The sequence below is a fragment of the Equus asinus genome, chromosome 5, assembly GCF_041296235.1.
Source record: "Equus asinus isolate D_3611 breed Donkey chromosome 5, EquAss-T2T_v2, whole genome shotgun sequence".
Lineage (NCBI taxonomy): Eukaryota > Metazoa > Chordata > Mammalia > Perissodactyla > Equidae > Equus > Equus asinus.
The window spans coordinates 9,913,414-9,936,856 of record NC_091794.1 but is presented as its reverse complement, the minus strand read 5'-3'; the positions used below and the strand labels follow the sequence as shown (position 1 = coordinate 9,936,856).

The window sequence follows — 23,443 nt, the reverse complement described above, 5'->3', positions numbered from 1 at the left end:
CTATATCCCTTGAATCTCTTCCCATTTCCTTTCCTCCTTTATCGTCCCTGGATGTATAGATTCTCTCTTATTTATTAATTTTACGTAATCTATTTATATCGTATGAGTTCCTCACACTCTCTTGAGACCTAGATATTTGAAATCCAAAAAGCAAGAACAAGCCTTTGTTTATTTGTTTCTGTGATCTCACAGGTCATCCTTTCCATGCATAGGGAATATCAAGTGACTGACTCAATGAGAAAGTGGCCAGAAAGTAGAAGGAATTACTGAGAATAGAAACTGATATTTCAAAACTATGTAACCTCGTGAGGATTAAAAGAGGCAGTGAATGTACAATGCTTCGCACAATCCTTACCATACAGCAAGCCTCAATGTAACACCAGTTTCCTTCTGTAACAGATGATGTTTTGCAGAGTCTGTATTAGAGTCAAGACTTTTGACTACATCCTGCCTCATGTCTTCGACTCATACTTTGCACCTCCACTTAAGGATCTGCTTACTGTTCCTTGTCTAAACCATATGATGTTTACCTCAATTCCATTTGCCAACTCATCTTTGATTTTCAAGTCAAAGAAGATAAATAAATGCATATATACATGAGCAGGATATGGTGAGGCTAATATGGACACTAATTATTCTTACTAGAGTAGGTGGAAGATCATTCTGAGATTATTGTCTGTGATTATACTGATCAGTAAGGTCACAGCTCCTTGGGAAGCAGTGTGGGAAGCTTGGTTCTAGAAAATATTGGACTGCGCAGAATCTAGAATCTAGAATTAAAGATTTGGCAACACAATTTTAAAATTATCACAAATAAATAAACCAATGAAATTTTTGGTTTCCCATGGGCTGTGCATTTATTAGTATGAAGAAATATATACTGCGGATGTTGTAAAAATTATGACTTGATCATTGAAATTGACTATTCTGCTATTTAACATTCGTAAAGCATTATCTCCTGGAGGAGTGGGGTTATTCTGATTCCTAGGATCTGGATTTGCTGCTTTCCTCTAACAAAAGGAGAGGAAGATTATACAATTTCACTGAACTATCTGTAAAATGGGATAAGAGCAGCTACCTCCTCATAGGTTTCTTTTGAGGATTAAATGATATAATTCACCAAACAACTTGGGCACAGCAGTTGGCACATTAATTTGAGGTGTTTAGATAAATCATTTATTTTTAACGTGGTTATTGATATGGTTGTGTTCACATCTATCATCTTGCTGTTTGTTTTCTATTTGTTCCATATGTTATTTGTCCCATTATTTTCTTTTCCTGCCTTCCTTTGGATTAATTCAGAATTTTTATGATTTCATTTTCCTCCTTTGTAGGCTCATTAGCTGTAACTTTTTGTTTCACTATTTTAGTGATTGCTTTAAGGTTTATAGTTTACATCTTTAATTTACACAATCTACTTCAAGTGATATTTTACCACTTCACATATGGAATCAGCACCTTACAATGGTCTGCTTGCATGGCGCCCCTCTTAGGCTTTATTCTATTGTTGTCATATATTTCACTTTTACATGTGTTACAAACTCTACAATATATTGTATTTTTATTTTTAACAGTCAGTTACCCTTTAAAGTGGCTTAAATAATAAGGAAAAATGTTTTACGTTTACTCAGTTTTTCCAGTACTCTTCGTTCCGTTAGGTAAATCCAGATGTCCATCTATTACCATTTTCCTTCAGCCTGAAGGACTTCTTTTAACATTTCTCGTAGGGCCCATCTGCTTGTGATAAATACTTTCCACTTTTTATGCATGAAAATGTCTTTAGTTCTTCTTCAATTGTGAAGAATATTTTCCCTCAATGTAGAATTCTAGGTTGACAGATTTTGCTTTCCATGCTTTAAAAATGTTGTTCCACTGTCTTGTTTTTATTGTTTCTGATGAGAAATGTATAGTTATCGTTGTTTTTTCCTCTATACATAATGTTTCTTTTTGTCTGACTACTTTTAAGATTTGCCGTGATTTGTTTTGAGAAATTGGTTATGATGTACCTTGGTGTAATTTTCTTGATGTTTCTTTTACTTGGAGTTTATTGAGCTTCTTGGATCTATAAATTTGTAGTTTTCCTCAAATTTGGAAAATTTAGCTATTCTTCTTTAAGTAATTTCTCTGATCCCCTTCTGTCTCCTCTTCTCATGGACATATATTAGGCTGCTGTATTGTCCCACAGCTCACTGTTGCTCTGTTCATTTCTTCTGAGTCTTTTTTCTCTCTGTGTTTCCTTTTGGATAGTTTCCATCTCTTCTATTTTACTAATCTTTTCTTCTGCATAGATTAATGTCTAATCTTCCATTAATTCTATTCAAGGCATTTTTCACCTCAGACATTGCAGTTTTAATCTCTAAAATTTTGATTTTTATCTTTTTTTATAACTTACTTGTGTCTACTTTTTCAACATATGAAATATGGAATAAATAACTCTTTCAATGTGCTTATCCTTAATGCTAGCATCTTTATCAGTTCTGGGTCATTTTGATTACTTGATTTTTGTCCTTATTGTGGAGAAATTTCTTGCTTCTTTGTATGGCTTTAGGAGCATGCCAATTACTATGAATTTTATCTGGTTGGTTGTTGAATATTGTTGTATTCCTACCAATATGCTTCAGCTTTTTCTGGACAGCAGTTAAGTTACTTGCAAAGACTTTAGTTTTTTCGGTCTTGCTTTTAAGATTTGCTAGGCAGGACCAGTGATATGTAGTGTAAGTCTGATTCTTCCCTATGACTGAGACAAGGTCTTCTGAGTATTGTGCCCAACACCAGTGAATTATGAAGTTGTTGGGTCTGGCTGATGGGAACAGGTATTATTTCCAGCTCTCTGTTAGTGCTGGATATGGCTCCCTCAAAACTTTTCGGGTAATTATTTCCTGAGCCCCAGGTCATTTCCTCACATACAGGCACTGGTCAGTCCTCTGCCGAGCACTCAAGGGGGCCTTCTGCATGTCCCTGGAGTTCGCGCTGTGCAGTTCTCTCCTTTTCAATACTCTGTCCTGTGAACGCAGGACCCGTTGGCCACCCAAGATGTTCAGCCCTGACTCCTCAACTCATGTCATATGCTGGGCGCTGCTTCAGTTTTCCTGTCTAAGCTGCAGCCTGGAAACTCTCAAAATACAGTAAGGTGGGGCAATGGTAAAGCTTAACTCATTTCTGCGTCATCTCTCTAGGATCACTGTCCCATATTGCCTGCGGTCCAAAGTCTTGAAAACCATGGTTCTATAAATATTACCTGTATTTTTTTTATTGTTTCAGGTGGAAGTATTACTCTATGTTGGCCAAAGTAGAAATTTTCATGTGGCATTTCTTATTTTTTGATAGCAATATTTCATAGTGAAATTCATTTGTACCTATTTTTATTACTTTTACAACTTCCAACATCAATTTTTTTTTCATTCTCACTGAAATGAGATGATGGTATTCTAATGTATGTGAAAAATAATCGCATTTCTATAGGTATTTGGAGAAATGCTATTAACTTCTGTAGTAAAAGTTATAGCTATCTGTAGCACAAGTCTGTTAGGCAAAGAAACATTGGTTATCAACAATCAAACATTAAATATTTGAGCAATTTTATTAAATAATGTTAAAAGAATGAGAAGGAAGAAATTTAAAATAACATTTAAAATATTTTTTAGAGTCTATAAGCATAAACTTCTCATTCTCTTAAGCTGCATTTTAGTAACAACGATAAAACTTGTATGTAGGTATTCCCTGCTTTTGTAAAATCATCCAGTGTAATCTAACGTAAAGAATAACATAACCAGATTTTTTTCCCTTGGCTCTTCCTTTACTTTATTAAAACAATATTGATTTTACACTGTCTTAGTATCATTTTCAATACATAGAGGCAAAAATAAAGGAGAAAACTGTTATAAGTTGACGTTAGAGGAATAGATGTAGCTTCTACTTATTGCCCAGTCATACTTCGGTGAGGAGAACAGGTGTTAATTTGCATTTGAGGAATACGGTTGCTGTTGACCATGGCAGGCAGTCTCTGCAGGACCTGGGTACAAACTAAAGACAGAAGGGTCATCAGGGCAACTGGGAAGACGCTCTCATTGGAAACAGGTGTTAGTGAGCATGAAGCTTTGGTTATGCTCATATCACAGCTCCTGAAATTGTGGTCTGACCCAAGAAGAACCAGAATTATGATGCTCAAAGGGATTTGTAATAGATTTTACCGAATAGATAGTTCTAAGTTTATAAATGGGCTAAACACACAAAATAGTCAATTGGTAAAGAGTTGTTTTTCAGATTAGAAAGCAATTCTTACTAAGCAAATATTTTAAATAGTAATTTCTTCAATATTAACCTCAGAAAGCTAATTAAATCGTATATACATAGGGTCAATCTAAATATTTTAAACACATGTAGCCAGCATTTTCGATGCCATTTATATGAAAAAAATGAACTTCATCAAACACTTTAGGATACCACAATGTTATCTTTCTCCATAACTCCATTAGAATATTAAGGACCAGCCACTGTAGTTCTTGGGTTAGGGGGCACACCACACAGGAGATAGCTACTTTGGTGGAATTACTCACTTATTAAATGAGTGTATATTCTAAAGAGATATATATTTGCTTAAAATAAAAGATGTCTTTATTAGTTACCTACTGTCAAAAATTTCCAAATTGAGGAATAGAATAATACCATAAGTCGGGGATGCCAGGTAAGAAACATGCCCCTCCCCTTCATATTGTCTATTGTGTTAAGTGGACTCTTAGTTTATAAATTATTTAGTGTGAAAAGATGGATTAGAAAAGGATCTTTGATGTGGTACATATATACAATGGAATACTACTCAGCTGCAAAACAGAACAAAATCATTCCATTTGCAATAACATGGATGGACCTTGAGAGAATTATGTTAAGTGAAATAAGCCAGCGAGAGAAAGATAATCTGTGTATGACTCCACTCATATGAGGAATTTAAAACTATGGACCAAGAACAGTTTAGTGGATACCAGGGGAAAGGTGGGGTGGGGGGTGGGCACAAAGGGTGAAGTTGTGTGCCTACAACATGACTGACAAACATTAATGTACAATTGAAATTTCACAAGATTGTAACCTATCAATAACTCAATAAAAAAAAAAGAAAAGGATCTTTGATTAGCTCATGAGAAAGAATGGGGATTATTATCATTATTATTATCATTATTATTACTGGCTTATAAATTCAAATGCAGGTGGATCAATATTTTACTCTTTTTTCAAAAGTATTACAGTATTTGAAAAAGCTAATAAAGCCTAATATTTGTTGCAAATGTTACAATTTTTAAATCGTTTTCACACATCGTGTCTCATTTGATGGTCAAAGCCCAACGCTTGAGAAATGGAAAAGTTGATTCTCACACGTATTCTATTACTCATAAATAGCACAAAATATACCCACTGGAAATTCACTTAGCTATTAAGTGTTCAAGGTATCAGCAATATGAAATCGCGGCAATTCCGGTTTGTTTTGTCACAGACACTCAATTACTTAGTATATCAAGAAGCGCTGAGCCCTAAAGACCTATCTGGAGCTCGTACAATATCTTATTGTCTGTGATTTCTTTATTCTGCCATATTTATTTAACAAAATGCATAGCAGTGAAGCCTTTCTGGGCCTTCTTTGAAAGAAAAGTTTCACAAGTCCCAAGTATAAAATAAGATTACGGATTATAATGGCAATAATAGCTTCTGCTTCTTCCTCTTTCCTTTAGTAATGGAAAACTTGCACATTCAAGGCAGCTTAAGGATCTCTTTACTATTCTCTTTTTTAATATATTTTTCCATACAATGTTTCTTAGAACTCATTTTGCATTGTATTTCCTACATTTCTTTCTTTTTTACCCTTTTTTCTTTATACTTGCATCCAATTTCAACGGATATTATTTATCATCATTTCAGTACTCTTTGAAAAGGATTTGTTGCCTGGATGCTTTTTCTTGTCTATGGCAAAAAACCCCTGTAAACCTGCGCTCATGTCCTGACCAAGCAGCTGAAAAATTATGCTGGAATTAAAGCCATAGTTCTGGTTCTTTAACCAGATGTCTAGTTTATATATATAAATTCTGAATAAATAAAATCAGTCTGCAAACAGACAAGCTTAACGATATCAAGTCCAAGCCTTGTAACTGATGGATAAGCTGGAGAGAAATGCTACGGTGTGCGAGCTCCTCTCTTTTGTGTGAAAAGGCCAGGCAAGCCTCTTAGGCTAGATGTAATTAAAGCCAATGGAGGGAAAACCATCAGCATTTTAAAAACGCAAATTAAAAAATAGTAGTGAGGGGAAAATTTGACTGTACTTCTGTGGGTGAAGTGGGAGATTCTGCAGTTTCCACAAGCAAGAGAGAAAACTGCCCACCTTGGTTAGCTTTTACCCCCACCTGCCAGAGCGAGGCTTGCTAATTGCTCCACTGAGAACAGAGCGGGTGGGATCTGCTTGTGATGTGTTTTATTGTGATTTGCATTTTTCTGCATAGTAATTCACAGGCTTTAATAAAACTTTGATTTACACGCTGCTACAAAGTGCATCATCCTTCAGGCTTTAAATTAAACATTTCTGCAGTGTGTGTGTTGGTGGGGGCGGGGTGGGGCATAGATTAGCTTGATTCTCCACCCTGGGGAAAAGCCTTTCTCCCCCATCTGGCCTCTTTAAATGCAAAGCCTTAGTTGAGCATTTTTTATTTGTGAGTACTTTGCCACTCTCTAATTTCTGTTAAATTTCATGAGACCTGACACATTTGCATTTACAGGGCTGTTAGATAATGTTTAGCACTTTTCATCTTCAAAGCGCTCTATAAATATTAACTAACCAGAGCTGCCAGCACACCCACGCGGCAAAGAAGTGTTGGGTTGTTGTTTTTATCTTACCTGGTTTACCTTTCGGGGAATTAGTGAGATTGCTGAATGTTAATATTTTTTTACCCTGTGTTAGGTAGCTTTGCTCCGCTTACAGCAAGGAATTGCACCTTTTCTGGGATCTCAACATGGAGGCCTGTTGATTCGTTACTCACCATTTGTAGCCTTGAGCAGTTACTTGAATTTATGCACCTGTGTATCGTTTTCTTCCTTGGAGTGTAACCATTGCAATAAGGACCATGGTTTGTTTTTCTTTTTGCTTTTACATGGTAGCTAACCTGGTACTGTTTTCATTTATTCATTCATGCATTCCACTCTCTTCGAGGCTTTGTCTTCAGCACTGAGAACACGAGGGTAATGAACATCTAAATTCTACTCTTTGGGAGGATGCTGGCAGGCTTGAAGTAGGAAGTGGATTGCACACTGGGAAGAGTTTGAGAACAGTAGATGAAGGAACTATTTAGTGAATATGGACAGAGTTGAGAGAACTAACCAGCATTAGTGACAACCCAGGGACTACCAACAGTGGGAAGATATTACCCAGCCCGAGACTGGAGGGATAAGAGCTGAAGCCATGGAAGAGGATCCGTCCAACAAGCGATGTGATGTTTGGGAAGGAAATCATCCCCAGGATGGTGGACAAGCAAGGAGGAGTGGGGGAAAGAAGTACTCCTAACTCTTCATCTTTCCACCCTCCTGTGTCCTGCCAAAGCCTAATGAAAGTTACCTGGAAACAATAGGCAAAGGAGCCTGAGTACCATGGTTCACGGAGGTCACAGCATACATTGCAGGGCATTGAAGGGATGGGGGTTGTACAGAGCCTGACAGACAATATCCATACAAGAATCTTACAAGGCAAAGATTGGGCTAGGCAAACTTATATATGTATGCAAATTTGTATATGTGCATATATGTGGGGGAAAAAGCACAAATACATTTCTCTGTGCACGTCAGAGGTGGAGAACATTGTTCTGTCCGTAGGCATTGCGAAGGCACTAAAGAGAATGTGAGCTTTTATCTAAGCCTTGAAGGCTGATATTTTGCTTGAATTACTTGGATGGGAGGTCTTAGCATTGTTTTGCTGGTTTGAAAGGTACAAATGAAAGAACAACTGCCCTTTTCCTCTGGGGTATTCATTAGACTTTACCTGGCTAGTCTTTCAGATGTTGAACATCACTGGAGATCGACAGTGACCCAGGGAGCTCTATTCTGACCACTTACTATGCTGTTGGTTTAAAAAAAATCACTACTTAAAATTATTCCCCCAAATGTTCTCCTTTTTTAAACTATTTAATTTTTTTTATTTTCCTTAAATCTTCTAGCATAACTTGGAGGAAATCTAACTCACACAGAAATGAAAGTGCTGCAACTGCATCCCCAGGATTGCCATCTAAGGTCCACCATCTACCCTTGGTGTGTCCCTATCCCATTTCCATTTCTGTCAACTAAAAAATTCAGTGAATAGATAAAAGATAGCTAGTTTTATTTAAATAAGAAGTTTCTATTAAAAATCATTGATTTCTCTATATTTCTCATACAACCCCTTGATGTCCATCCAGATCTTGATTGTTATCACAAACATCTTTTTTCTCTAAGTAATTTGACAATTTTAATATCCTTATTTTTCTCCAAGAGTAGAAATAAGAAAGAAATTGATTTCTTTTACTTTCTCCCTTGTTATTATCCCTTAAATCATTTTCGTAGTACAGCAAGATGACTGAATCTTCTTCGCGAGTGTGCTATGGTGGATAAACACAAAGTGAAGCAGAGTCAGGCCCATCTGTGTCCCACGTGTTCCCTCTGCTATGTCTAGGAGTCTGCCTCACTCGTTATCCAAGTGTGTTTCCAAGAGTTTTACTTCATATTGGAACTGGATTTTCTGCTGGGTGGCATGAAAATGTTTCCCAAGTAGCGATTACAGTGTGAACTACTGACCTTCATACACACTCTTTTCCTTCAGTTCCGGTGACGTTCTTTTTCAGGGTTTCATGGAGCGAGTTCTATGTAATATTTCCTGTGCAAAGCATGAAAACAAAAACAAAGCACAAGTGGAGATGTAGTTGTAGATGGTAGTGGAGATGTGGAAATAGAAATTACCGATCTTGCATCCCCTCTAGACCGGAACATTGCCGGCTGTCATTGGGATTATTATTGGAGGCGATCACAGTTACAGTGTTTGTTTGAAGGTATATTTGAAGGCATATTTTGAATGACTCAGACATCTATTTCACTTCAGGGCTCAGCAGCTGTTTCTAACCATTTCATGCTTAGTAACGTTAAATGCAAAGATGAGCTTGCCAGTCAAAGGAGTGAAATTAGTCCCATCAGATTACATAGTCCACAAACTTTGAAGAATGCAAATATTCAAGATACAGTCTAGCATGGCATGAACTGTCTTATCACTGCTCAATAGTAGATCGTGGAATCTGTGACAAACTTAAAGATTCATTATGAAAAATATTGTTGTAAGTAAATGACACTAGCTAGGGAGTCATATACATATGTAGTTACCATTCATAGCTATACAGAAAGGTACCAAATGAGAAACCAGCATCTCCCACACTCCCCTGACACCTCTCCCCAAATGTAAGCATTATTCTCAGTTTCTTTCATAACGTTTATGAAAACAATATGCATATATCTACATAATTTTCTTTAGCAAAGCTTGTTTTATTAAATTTGCACTGATTTTTTTATTGTGCTTTTTCTCCTTAATTATTTATCTGGGGATACACCAATCTATGCATATATCATAATTCATTTATCCATTCATCAAATGATGGACATTTCCTTTTATTCCCAAAGTTATTGTTAATAAAACAATAAAGCAATGTTAACATAAATATACTTGTGTGTGTGTGTGTACATGTTTATGTATGTATGTATACATGCACACACACACATCAGTAAACTTTACCAGTATATACACACAAAGCAAATCATTACAGTGAAAATCCTGAGTCAAATGATATCTCCCTTTTATGTTTTGATGGCTATTGCTAAATTGCCCTACAAAAATATTGCCATTTATACTACCACAAACAATGCATACAAATGCTTGTTTCCTCCAGAAAGTCTTGTTATTGTCAAACTTGTAAATTGCCAATCAAGAAAGTGAAAATAGTATCTTGCATTTATTTTTATTTACGTTTGCTTATTTTTAGTGAATTGATCTCATTCATTCATCAGGAAATATGAATAATGTTTCTTATCATATATCTCACATAACAATAAGTACTTATCTCCTACATTTTTTTCTTCTTCTTCTTCTTCTTTTTCTTGTTGAGGAAGATTTGCCCTGAGCTAACATCTATTGTCAGTCTTCATTATTTTGTGTGTGAGCTGCTGTCACAGCGTGGCCACTGACAGACGAGTGGTGTAGGCCTGCACCCAGGCTGCTGAAGCAGAGCGCACCGAACTTAATCACTAGACCGCTGTGCCTGGCCCTCCCTCCCACATTTGAAATTCTGACTTGGTATTACTAAACCTTAGATGAGGGGAAAAAAAATATACTCTTTGGCTGGGTTTGGAAACTACAATAACAAAAAAATTTACTTTTCTAGGCCATTCTAGTGGACTTTTGTGCAATTGTGTAAAACACAGTGATAAAAGATAAAAATAATGCAGAATTGAGAATCTAGAGTTCAGATTCCACTTACCAGCTCTGTGACCTTAAGCAAGTCACTAAATTTTCCTTATTTGTAAATGAGGTGAAACTAAATTTAGTTTAAAGTCTTGTTGTGAGCAACAAATGAAATGATGGATAAGAAAGATATTGGTATAGTATAGTGCTTTTCATAAATACTGGTTGTTATCACAAAGAAATAAATGGGTACCCAATAGCTTAGGAAAAAATGCAGTTGGCAGGGTAGGGTCTGTACCTCTGCGTGGTGGCCGTAGGAGTAGTTCTTGACCTTGTTAAACTTAATGGGCACCCAGCCTGGTGGAGCTGGTTAGGTGCCTCACTCGATCTTCCCTGTTCTTGCACGTTTCTGCACACAGAAACTTACTGTACAGCACGGGCATGTCTGGACACTGAACAGTTAAGACAGCCCCCCACATGCAAAAGGAGGACTAATTCATTTTGTAGAGTGCTCTGTCCTTCTCAGGTTTTTCTTTTTAGAAACAGTTCTTTCTACTCCTGGAGAAAAGTAAGCATTTCTCTAGTCACATGATCAAGATTACATATATCCAATCCAACTTGTCTTTCCTAAATCTAATGTTTAGTGACTTTACCCTAACTCCTACTCCTCGGTCGTTACTCTTTTCTTTAACATATTAAAGTCAAAAAACAAAAGTTGAGAGCATTTTTATTGATTTGGGTTTTCTGAATCTTTTTAACTATTTAAATTTTGGAATCTGGACGGCTACTAGACTTTTCTACTGTCGATTATTACTCAGCAATTTTGTTGGTTAGGTTTGTCCCCAGTTCAGCTCCTGAAGGAAAGCTAGCACTGATGCATTTACCCACGGATAGTAAAGTTAGCTTCAAACCTTACGACCTGCGCTGAAGTGATTGCATTTCTGCAATTACATTAGGCTCCCCTGAAGCAGGTTAATTGAACTGCTGTGTACTGTTTTGTCGAGATTTATCCCCTTGTATAAATCCACTTGTGTCAGCTTCGTAGCACATTGTTCCAAAAGAAAACTACCTGCCTCTAGAAAACCCTAAATGAGGCTCAGTAATTCAATAGAGTGGCGAGACAGATTCACCCCAGCACTGGTTTGAGGGGCGAAGTGTCATCCCGTGGTTAGGAAGTTTGCAAGCTGCGTGACTGAAGTGTGGTTTTTGTTTGGGAGAGCCGTTGTTTGGTAGAGACAAAGGTCCCTAAGAAATCTCTTTCTCCTTCATCTCATGGAGGACAATGAGTTGGAGGGAGATGAGCTCTATAATTGTAATAAAAGATTTGTATTTGGAGGCTCAAAGTCTAGGCTGGTCTTTTTTGTGAGAGTGGTAGGTATTTTCTTTTGGGCCACTATTTGATCAGTTCCAAAAAGATGGTAATACACATATGTATAAATTTATTATTGTATAATTTATTATTTATAATTGTATATAGTTATAAAATTATACAGTTTATATATATTTTAGCAGCTGTAACCAAAGTTTGTCTTAAACAGTGATTTAAAATAATATCTTAATAAGTATTTTGGGATAAAAATAGAGTTCTTGGGCATGGTTTGATACAGGGTAAACTTTTTAAAAAAACTTAGTCCACAAACTGGATTTTGTTGAAAAGAGCAATGAGAAGGAGAGCAGAGGGGGGTGAACAGAATTGCAGGAGGCGAGACCCTGGGGAGGAGGGTGGCTCATAAGAAATTCCCACTCATTGAAAGTTATCCTCTGTTTTATGACTGCAAAGGACTTCATGATTTCGTTATTCCCACCACCAAATGGTACAGCCGATTGCAATTTAAAACTTCAGAGGAGAGAGGTCATTTTGAATTGGAGTAGACTGAAAAGATTTTGTGGAAGAAATTTGAGCTGGACATATGGGGAAATCAGGTGGGATTTGACTAGGTAGAAAGGTGAGATAAATTAATCATGGAAGCAACAAACAACAAAATTGGTGTCAGAGAGCGCAGGACAGGAGCACTGGGATGTGAAATTGAACTGATAGGTTGAAGATTGACTGAGGGGGCTTGGCTTTCAGGGTAAAGTAGTTTGGGCTTGATCCTGCGGACCATAGGGAGACCATGTCTCCCAAGCCTTGTTAGCAGGGGTCTGAAGTGATCAAAGGATGTTTTATAGACATTAATGTGATAGCATTTTACAGAATAGACAGGAATAGTTCATAGTTTTTGCAAAAAATCTGAAGCTCGTGACTTCTAAAGGGTAGATATAATGTCACAATAACATTCCAAATTCATTTTGAGTGAGAGTTCAACTCCATCTCTTTTAACCTCCTTAATTGTGCTAGATTAATAAGCCAAGGCCTGAGTATTTTGATGCAGGATGAAAATATGGGGAAGACAAAGAATTTCCTAATCATTTTATCCACATTTCAGCATTGAAGGGGTTAGGGACAAAATATGCCTGTGTGTGGCTGTGCAGCAACATTGGGAATTTACCTGTCATTGCAACTGCATTCAAAACTATCATCAAGAGCACAGTGTTTGATACTTCATCTCTGCATGCAGTTTTATCAATTTCCAATAAAAACTTGCTTCCTTGGTTTCAAATTAGCCCATGTGTGAAGGAATCACGAACTATATAAAGTCATTTTAGCAACCTATTGTCGTCTGTAGTCTCGGTTTTAGAGACTATCTACCACAGAGACTCACAGAGACTCGGCTGTGCTGTTCAACAGGTATGTACATTACATTTAAGAGAAAGAGCACAGTATGTGGGAGGTTAAGGCTGTGATGGGGTCAGAGAATTAGATTTAAGTACCAAAACTTTGCTTTTGATGAGGTTGTGAGATTTGGGGGAAGGACAGTGGAAGAGGAGGTGAAGGACAGAGGCAGTCCCGAGATGCTTGGAGCAAAGGGTTTTCTCTGTGGAAGGCTGGACCTTTCAAACATCTGGATTTCTTTTTTTTTTTTTTTTAAGATTCTTCAGCTACTGTTGCCTTTCCCGATCACTTTAATAAGGAAAGTTTAGAACATCTTATCCAAGAAGCCTTCACTTACCTTTCCAAACACAGAGTTGAGTCTTTTCCTTTGTGATCGTGGAACTCTGTTGGGGGCTCTCACACTTTGTAATTAATTGGTTATGAATATCTCCACTATCACTCTAGGTGACCTTGAGGGAGAAGGCCGAACAGTTTCCTCCTATAGCTGTTGTAGCTCCAGGGCCTAACAGAGTGAGGGTCATACTGTAGGTGCTTAATGAAGATCAGTTTAATGAATGGATAAATCGATAAATTCATGATGAGATGTTGATTACTTCTCATTTGCAAGGCATCAGGTCAAATTGGTGGGGAAACATATAACTATTGTTTTTGACATCTGCCTATAAGGAACTTGAACTTTAGTTTGGTAGCTAACACTTCAATACAAAAGTAGTCATATTTGGTAGTTTATACTCTCTGCTTCCCTTTTCTTTCATTTATTATTTAATCTTTATCTGCCTTCATCACTGTGACTTCTAAAGATGCTAAATGACCTCCTGATTTGTCAAATCCAGTGTTTTAAATTTATTTATTCTGCTTGACCTCTATGTAGCACCAGGCACTAGAGAATCCAATCTTCCTTTTGAACTTCTCCTTTACTTTTTGGTCTCAAGACACTGTACAGGATACTGACCTCTCCCTCCCTCACCATGCAGCCTCCTCATCAGCATCGTTCAATATTCTCACTCAACACATTATGCACTTCTGCTTCTCTTCCTTTTCTACACTGTGGATCCTTTAGAGAGTTTCCTAGGCTAATATCTCCATTCATGAGCTAACATGTGTATGTAAAACCTACTTCTCTGACTAAGTTTCATGCAGTTGCATACTTCAGTACCTCTCAAATTCAAAGTTCTTAAGACTAAAAATCATGTTTCCTTTTAAGCCTTTTTTTCCTTAAATTTTTGTCTTCTGTCATGGTCCCAGCAGTCTCCTGTCATTCAACCCTGAAACTTGGAACACATCATTTTTCTACTCTTCATTTTTCTCCTCAACCTTTGCCTCTTATGACAAAGACGTGTAGATTCCTTTTCATTGCCACAGGAACTACCATGGCATTGGTTTCCTCACATCCAGGTGTTGCCTTCTTGAGTCTATGTTCTAGACTACATTTGATTGAGCTTCAGAAACTGAGGATATTACCCCATCTTCGGAATCCTTCCATGTTGTCTGTTGCTTGCAGTCTGCCTTACTTAGCCTGGACTTCGTGGCCCTGTGCAGTATGACTGACAGTGTTCTTAGCTGTTTACCTTCCCATAATCCCAGTGATTGAACAGCAATGCACTAGTCAACATACCTGATTGGGTGCATTTGCTTGCACCGTTCCCTTTTCTATATTATTGAGTTGAAAATAATTATCTAAACTCTATCCTTATATCAAAGTCCAATTAGAGTCTAAGGATCTGACTAAAGCTTCCTGCATAGCAGTGTTTTCCCAAGTGTGGGAGATATAATTTTAAGTGGGGCACAGAAAGGCATTCAAAGAACATGAATTATTTAGTTAAAAAAGTTATTCCCTTTTCTATTTCCTTTCAATTTTCTAATTTTCTCATGCAGAAGACTTCAATTGTCTTCTAATTGTTTTTACTAACACTTGACAAGGTTTCTTTTAATCAGTGAGAAAGCTCAGTGCATTTGGCAGACAACATGATCTAGTTAGAAATAAATAACATTTTTTGTTTACATTTGTTTGTTATCTTCTGTTTATGGCAAGAATATTGGCTTTCCTTTATGGTGATGGCAGCTTCCATTTAAATCTTGTTTTATTTGCATATACCTACAGAAAAATATCAAATAAATAATAATACACATAATAATTATTAAGAGGAAAATTCAAGAAGGTGAATCCAAGGAGTACAGAGAAATCATAAAAGCCACTCATGAATGACTGCAATCTGGGGAACCCTCTACCATTTTAGCCTACAGTTCTTTTCTCCTTTTCAAACTGTGAAAGTTCAGGCCCTCGTCTAAGAGGTTTTCCTGTATTAACTGATGGAATCCTCTCAAAAGTCTTCATACCCATAAGATACTTCTTTTCTCTATTTTACAGATGAGGAAACAGAAGACACAATTTGCTCAGTTTCTGCCAAGTAGCAATGGAGACAGGTTTTGAACCCCGGTTTTCAGCCTGCGGAGCCTGTGCCCTTAACCACAATGCACCTCTGCCTCGGGAGAAACCATCAGTCTTTGATTTGATAATAACAAGTAAGATCTCTTGTGCTCACTATTGTTCATTTGTGCCTTTCCCCCAGAGGGGCGTGAAGTCAAACTGCAGAAACCTCCTATGAGTAACTGTATTTAGAATTGATTTCCATCTCTGCAGACAACTTGAAAAGTTTTCCCTCCAACAGTTTAGTTCTTAAAACTCAGGGAGCACTCAGTCCATTGCCAGTTAACTCCAGGTTCAATAACAAACAGGAAAACGCCAGTCTCTGCATGAATAACTTTTATAGTTTGCCCATTAGAAAATCAAGAGCGTGATGACCAAGCACAATTTGCATCTGCTTCCTCAGCAGACTGCTTGGTAGATGAACAGCCCTCGGCAATTCAAGTGAAATATTTAGTAACTAAACAGGGAGTTGTATGAAAGCAAATTATATACACTGGAGAAATACATCACAGAAAGCGTTATGGCTGGGCTTTAGATTAGGATGTATTACGCTTACATTTGATTTTCAATTCTCTAAAAAACTGAAGGGGCATTTTTCTGAGGAACCACAGTACCCTAATTTTATAATTGCTATAAATCACAATTTGACTTAAGGATTTTATAATAACCAGATATATTTTCAGTATGTATATAATTGAGATATAGGTCTCATATACAACTAAGAAATGTTGAAGATAGAAATTTGCTCATAAACACTCCACGTTTGCTTTTTAAACACAATATTGCCCTATTTCTTTCATAATTCTAGTATCTACTAATTATTGATCTAACACAGGGGTGGGCAAACTATGGTCCACAGGTCAAATCTGGATCATGGTCTCTTTTTATGTGGTCTAGAAGTTAAGAATGGTTATCACATTTTTAGGGATTACAAAAAGAAAAGAAAGAATATGGGACAATGACTGCATATGGCCTGTAAAGCCTAAAATATTTACTCTATGGTCTTTTACAGAAAAGTTTGCCAACTGTTGATCTGTCTTCTAAATTCTTCTACAACATGCTTCCAATTTTTACTTTGGTATGAAATTAGTTTATTTTTCTTAAACATCCCTAATTAAATTCTGGTGTTTTTCAATTTACAGTATGTGATTCAAGTGTGGTAATATAAGGTCAATCTGTGAAAGTCATTTCATATTTTACCTAAACTAGTGCTTGTTAGGCTGGAGACCTGCATTTTAGGAAACGCACCTAAGGAACCACCTCCAAGGACTTTTTCTGCACTAGAGTATCAAAGCTGAATCTGATATTGTCTCAAATGAGATTTGGCGGGGTGAATTATTGGGGTACACTAGTGTAGTTTGCCCATAGGAGTGATGTAAGTCACTGAAGCCAGAGGGCAGACTCTAGTATCTAGAATACAAAAACGGCCTGCCTACAAATCATGCTTCCTGGTGTATATACATTTGTGTAGCCCTCTTCCACCCTTGAATTTGGATTTGCTCTCGGTAACTAATGGAATACTGCAGTGACACCACATCACTTCCAAGCCAAGTCATAAGAAGTCTTACAGTTTCTGCCTTGTTCTCTTGGAATACTTGCTCTTAGAAAGGGTCCTCTCAAAATCCAGAAATCATTTGGTAAGACTCTCCAGCCACAGGGAAAAGACATGTAGCATTTAGCCTCAGCTGAGCTCCTACCCAACAGCCAGCATCAATTACCAGTCATCAGTGTGAGCTACCCTGGGCATCCAGTCTAGTCAGACTTTATGATTCCAGCACCGGCTGCCATTGTTTTCAATCTTGAGAGATTCCAAGCAACAATCACTCAGCAGAGCTTCTACCACCATGAGAGAGAATAACAAATTGCTTCAAACCATGAAATTTTGTAGTGGTTTGTCATGCAGCAATAGATAACTGGGGCAGCATGCTCCTGTCATTCTTTAAGCGCTTGCTCACTTATAGGCTTATTTTATACTTTACTGTGACAGCCCCAGAATCAACCATTTCTCTAAGAAACCCTAGTTTCTGTTTGTGGAGAATGATATTTAGAAACTAAGATCTGGGTGTTAGATGATTTCATTGTAACAATAGAGCTCTACTTTGAAGTCCTCTCAGGGGTCAGAAATAAAACATATAATATTGGTTATTTATTTATTTATTTGTTTGTTTGTTTCTATCTAACCATGAGTTCACACTGAAAAACTTCAATTTTAAAGCAAGCACACAAAGATTATTGTAGCCATTCCCCTTACTTACTTGTAACTCTCATCTCTGACAATATGTTTACTGATTTGATCAATGTCCCTTTCTTCACACCAACTTCATGCTCAAGTAGACTTTGCCTCCTTCAGTGTAGATACCTTCCTTACCCTGCTCAAGTTTTAACTCTATGCTCAGCAAAGACACTAATGCTACACCCGTCTCCTATATGAGCTCCCACCTTTATCACCCCATCTAATGACTTTTGGACAGAATGAAGAAGAAATGAAAGAAAGAAGGAAGAATGGAATGAAGGAAAGAGAAAGGATATTTTTAACAGTGGTTTGAGATAGAAAATATGGCGCATGTTGAATTATACTGGGATTGGAGTATGAGATTATTGCAAAAATCAGGCAGAGGCAATGTAAGGAGATGGAGAAGAATCAATTTGGAATTTTTCCGCCTTTTTTTATTAAGGTATAGTTGATTACAATATTATATTAGTTTCAGGTGTACAGCATAATGATTCAATATTTGTATATATTGCAAAATGATCACCACAATAAGTCTACTGAATGTTTGTCACCATACATAGTTACAGAATGTTTTTTTCTTGTGATGAGAACTTTTAAGTCTTACTCTCTTAGAGACTTTCAAGTAGGCAACACAGTATTACTAACCATAGTTGCCATGCTGTGCATTACATCTTCACGATTAGTTTATTTTTGACTAGAAGTTTATACCTTTTGACTCGGAGAAGAATCATTTTGAAGAGAAATTTGATTGAGCTTGAGAGCGGAATGGGAACAGGAATTTATCCAGAAAAATAAGTAAAAGACGATTTCAAAGTTCAAGACTTTTTTGTTAGGGTGTGGAGAGTAGGACAAAGAAAATATATTCATGTTAATGTTCTTAGAAATGAATAACCATTAGACACATTACTGGATAACTTTGCAATTGTCAATTTGTGATGCAAATATGGAAAATTAAATCAAATTTCCATGTTTCTATAGTCAATTAGAAGAACCAATGGAACAATGTCTAATTTGACAATACACTGCAACCCCAGACACAGTAACTGTGCTCAATACCTTAAATATAATACTGTGGCTTAGTGTTTTACATGTAAAACAGAGTCAAAAGAAGATAAATTCGGCATTGACTATGTCACAAGGTTATCCAGTAAATAAAAGCAGAGCATTTCTCAAATGACTTTTATAGCTTACAGATTGTACTGTCTTGTAACAAAATACTGAAGTCTGGGATATGAAGCTCTCATACATTATGTCATAGTGAATTTTTATTCTTCTCTCAATCAATGATAGAAAAAGAGGTCTGATTTGGAAAAAATTGAAATTGATTTATACTGAGAACAAAGTTCTCAATCCCTTTGAGCTAATTATTCCCTTTGAGCTATAATTTCTCTTTTCTCTCTCAGTAAACTATTGGTAAAAGGAAGACTTTCTCATCTAACACCTATGCACACTTTCTGGAAAACCAGTGTTTTAACCCCAACTCTGTACTGTCTTGGAAACTAGTCATTAACTTATTCAGCTGAGCACATATTCCACACTCTCATTGTTTGTAGAAGAGACACAGTTACTTTTCTCAATCTTATTGACCAATATCTTCTACATGTAGTCTGTCTCGATTTTTAAGAAACCAGTTAGCTACTCTGTTATTCAGAATATAGTTTTCAACATCCACTATTCTCACTAACCATGGACAAATAGTTTTCTTCACTTCCAGATTTTAGTAGGTAGATAATATTGTCATGAAGAAAAGAATCTATCTTTTAATCTGCTCTATAACTTATTGACATCATTACAGTATTTATAAAAAGTAAAACTGAAGAGTGATGTCAACACCATGGCAGAATGAGCTGTTAACTTTATTGCTCCTCATTCGAACTACAAGTAAATGGACATTCATTGATCAATGGAGGATACATACACAGCATAACAGGACTCCTGAGAGACTTGTGCAGCTGTATATCTGAAGGTGCATGGGCTACCCCAAGGGAGGTGGTGGAGATAGGTGAACACTCTCCAGTCCCCTGGCAGCCTTGTGCACATGTGCAACTGCTCTCCCAGCTGAAGCACTCATAGTACTGCTGCGGCCCCAAGGGTGGGAACACAGCTTGGCACGACTGAAGGAACAAGGGACAGCAGCCCTGAGCCTCTGTGTAATTGCCTTCCCATCCAGTGGGAGAGCCCACAGTGCTGCCACAGTCCCAGGGAGTGGCCCAGCTTGGACACAGTGGGGAGGCCCTGCCCACCAAGTGCAGTGACTGGTGCAACCTAGGAAGAGGTGGCAGAGGATCTGTGTGCTCCAGTGAATAAGTTATTGGCTGCTTTGAATGCCCATAGTACCACCGCAGCTCCAAAGGTAGGACTACACATCAGGAGGACTGTGGGAGTAGGTGGTGGCAGCCCTGAGTACCTCTGTGACTGCTTCCCCATTTGGTGGGTGAGCTCACAGTGCCACTGTGGTCTCAAGGAGTGGTCCAGGTTCAGACAGGCACAGTTGCCAGGGATCACAGCAGGTGTAGAATACACAGTTCCTGCCCCCCTGCCCAGTTTCAGCAGGTGCAATCTGTGACTAGACACTATCACTATGTGAAGGTACAAATCCACCCATCAAATAATATGAAGAGATATGACCATAAATCAATCCTAAAGGCACATAAATTTACAATCTAAATGACAGAGAATTCAAAATAGATATTGTAAAAAACTCAATGAGGAGCTGGCCTGGTGGTGCAGAGGTTAATTTTACATGTTCCACTTTGACGGCCCCAGGTTCACCGGTTCAGATCCCGGGTGCGGACATACACACCACTTGTCAAGCCATGCTGTGGCAGGCGTCCTACATATAAAGTAGAGGAAGATGAGCATGGATGCTGGCTCAGGGCTAGTCTTCCTCAAAAAACCACCCAAAACTCAATTAGTTACAAAAAAAACTCAGAAAGACAATTCAATGAAATCAGGAATAAAATTAGTGAACAGAGGGAATTCTTCACAAAAGATATTGAAACTATAAAGAAAAACCAATCAAAAATGTTGGAGATGGAAATCACAATAAATGAGATAAAGGAAAATCTGGAGTCCTTAAATAACAGAACTGATACTATGGAGGACAGAATTAGAAATTTAGAGGACAAAAATATAGAAATGCTTCAGAAGGAGGAGGAGAGAAAACTAAAATTAAAAAGAAATGAGGAAATTCTCTGAGAAATATCCAACTTAATTAGGAAATGCAACATAAGGATTATAGGTATTCAAGAAGAAGAAGAGAAGGAAAAAGGAGCAGAGAGCTTGTTTAAAGAAAGAATAGCTGAGAACGTCCCAAACCTGGGGAAGGAGATGGACTTACAAATAAAAGAAAATAATAGCACTCCTAATTACATCAATGTGAAAAGACTTTCTCCAAGGCATATATTAGTAAAACTGGCAAAAGTCAATGACAAACAAAAAATATTAAGGGCAACAAGGCAGAAGAAAATAATCTACTAAGGAACCCCTATCAGGCTTTCAGTGGATTTCTCCGCAGAAAGCTTACAGGCTAGGAGAGAGTGGAATGATGTTCAAAATTCTGACAGACAAAAACCTTCAGCCAAGAAAATTCTATCCAGTGAAAGAACCCTTCAGATATGATGGAGAAATAAAATCTTTCCCTGATAAACAAAAGCTGAGGGAGCTCATTGCCACAAGACCCCTCCCCCCACACAAGAAATGATCAAAAAGGCCCTTATACCCGAGGAAAGAAAAGAAAGGGTTTGCAAAGCTTGAGCAAATAGATAATTAGGCAGACAAAATCAGAAAATTTCAACTCTCTATCAGAACAGGTGAGCAAACAATTATAACATTAAAGATAAAAGGAAGGAGGCCATCAAGAATAAACATAATCACTTCATTTTATCCAGAAACTCACAACACAAAATGGAGTAAGTTGTGACAATAATAACTTACAAGGGGAAGAGGAAAGGGACGGAACCTGCTTAGACTAAGGAAATAAGAGGCTATCAGGAAATGGACTATTATATATATTAGATCTTTTATACAAACCTCACTATAACCACAAACAAAAAATAAGGACAAAGACACAAATGATAAATAAAGAGAAAACTATCATAGAGAGCCACCAAATTGAATTGGTAGTCTGAAATCTATGGGACAAGAAACAGGGGAAATACAGAACAACTGGAAAGCAAATGTAAAATGATAGCATTAAGCCCTCATATATCAATAATCACTCTAAATGTAAATGGATTGAATTCTCCAATCAAGACACACAGTGGCTGGATGGATTAAAAAACAAGACCTAACCATATGCTACCTCCAGGAAACACATCTCAGCTGGAAAGACAAACACAGGCTTATAGGGAAGGTATGGAAGATGATACTCTAAGCTAATGGCAAATAAAATAAAGCAGATGTTGTCCTACTTATATCAGACAAAGTAGACTTCAAGATAAAAAAGACAATGAGAGGGGCTGGCCCCGTGGCTGAGTGGTTACGTTCGCGCGCTCCGCTGCAGGCGGCCCAGTGTTTCGTCGGTTCGAATCCTGGGCGCGGACATGGCACTGCTCGTCAGACCACGCTGAGGCAGCGTCCCACATGCCACAACTAGAGGAACCCACAACGAAGAATACACAACTATGTACCGGGGGTCTTTGGGGAGAAAAAGGAAAAAATAAAATCTTTAAAAAAAAAAAAAGACAATGAGAGACAAAGAGGGGCAGTATATAATGATAAAAGAGACACTCCACCAAGAGGACATAACACATATAAATATATATGCACTCAATACAGGAGCACCAAAGTACATAAAGCAACTATTAGCTGACTTAAAAGGAGATATTAACAGCAACACAATAATAACCTTAACACTCCACTTACATCAATGGACAGATCATCCAGAGAGAAAGTCAACAAGGAAATAATGGAACTAAGTGATAAACTAGATCAGATGGACTTAATAGATATATATACAACACTCTATCCAAAAACAGCAGAATAAACATTCTTCTCAAGTGCACATGGAACATTCTCAAAGATAGACCATATGTTGGGAAACAAGACAAGCCTAAATACATTTAAGAAGATTAAAATCGTATCAAGTATCTTTTCTGACCATAATTCTACAAAACTTGAAATCAGCTACAAGAAAAAAGCTGGGAAGGTGACAAATACGTGGAGACTAAACAACGTGCTACCGCACAACCAGCGGATCATTGAACAAATTAAAGGAGAAATAAAAAAATATCTGGAGACAAATGAAAATGAAAATACACCATACCAACTCACATGGGATGAAGGAAAAGTGGTCCTAAGATGGAAATTCACAGTAATACATGCCAACTTTAACAAACAAGAAAAATCCCAAATAAGCAATCTTAAACTACACCCAACAGAACCAGGAAAAGAGCAAACAAAGCCCAAAGTCAGCAGAAGGAGGGAAATAATAAAAATTTGAGTAGAAATAACTGAAAATGAAACCAAAAAACCAGTAGAAAGGATCAATGAACTAAGAGCTAGTTCTTTGAGATGGCAAACAAAATTAACAAACCCTTAGCCAGACTCACTAAGAAAAAAAGAGAGAAGGCTCAAATAAGTAAATTAGAAATGAATGAGGAGAAACTGCAATGGATACCACAG

The 23,443-nt window shown here is 37.4% G+C and overlaps 1 long non-coding RNA gene across 1 annotated transcript in view; it reads right to left on the bottom strand.

Annotated features, from left to right (window-relative positions):
• Positions 1-3,785: 3,785 nt before the first annotated feature.
• LOC139045222 (uncharacterized) overlaps positions 3,786-23,443 on the bottom strand; it is a 100,389-nt gene continuing 80,731 nt past the window's right edge. The window contains exons 2-3 of the long non-coding RNA XR_011503148.1: positions 8,797-8,875; positions 3,786-4,023 (exon numbers count right to left, since the gene is read on the bottom strand). This is a non-coding gene — a long non-coding RNA (uncharacterized lncRNA). The remainder of the gene's footprint in view (positions 4,024-8,796; positions 8,876-23,443) is intronic.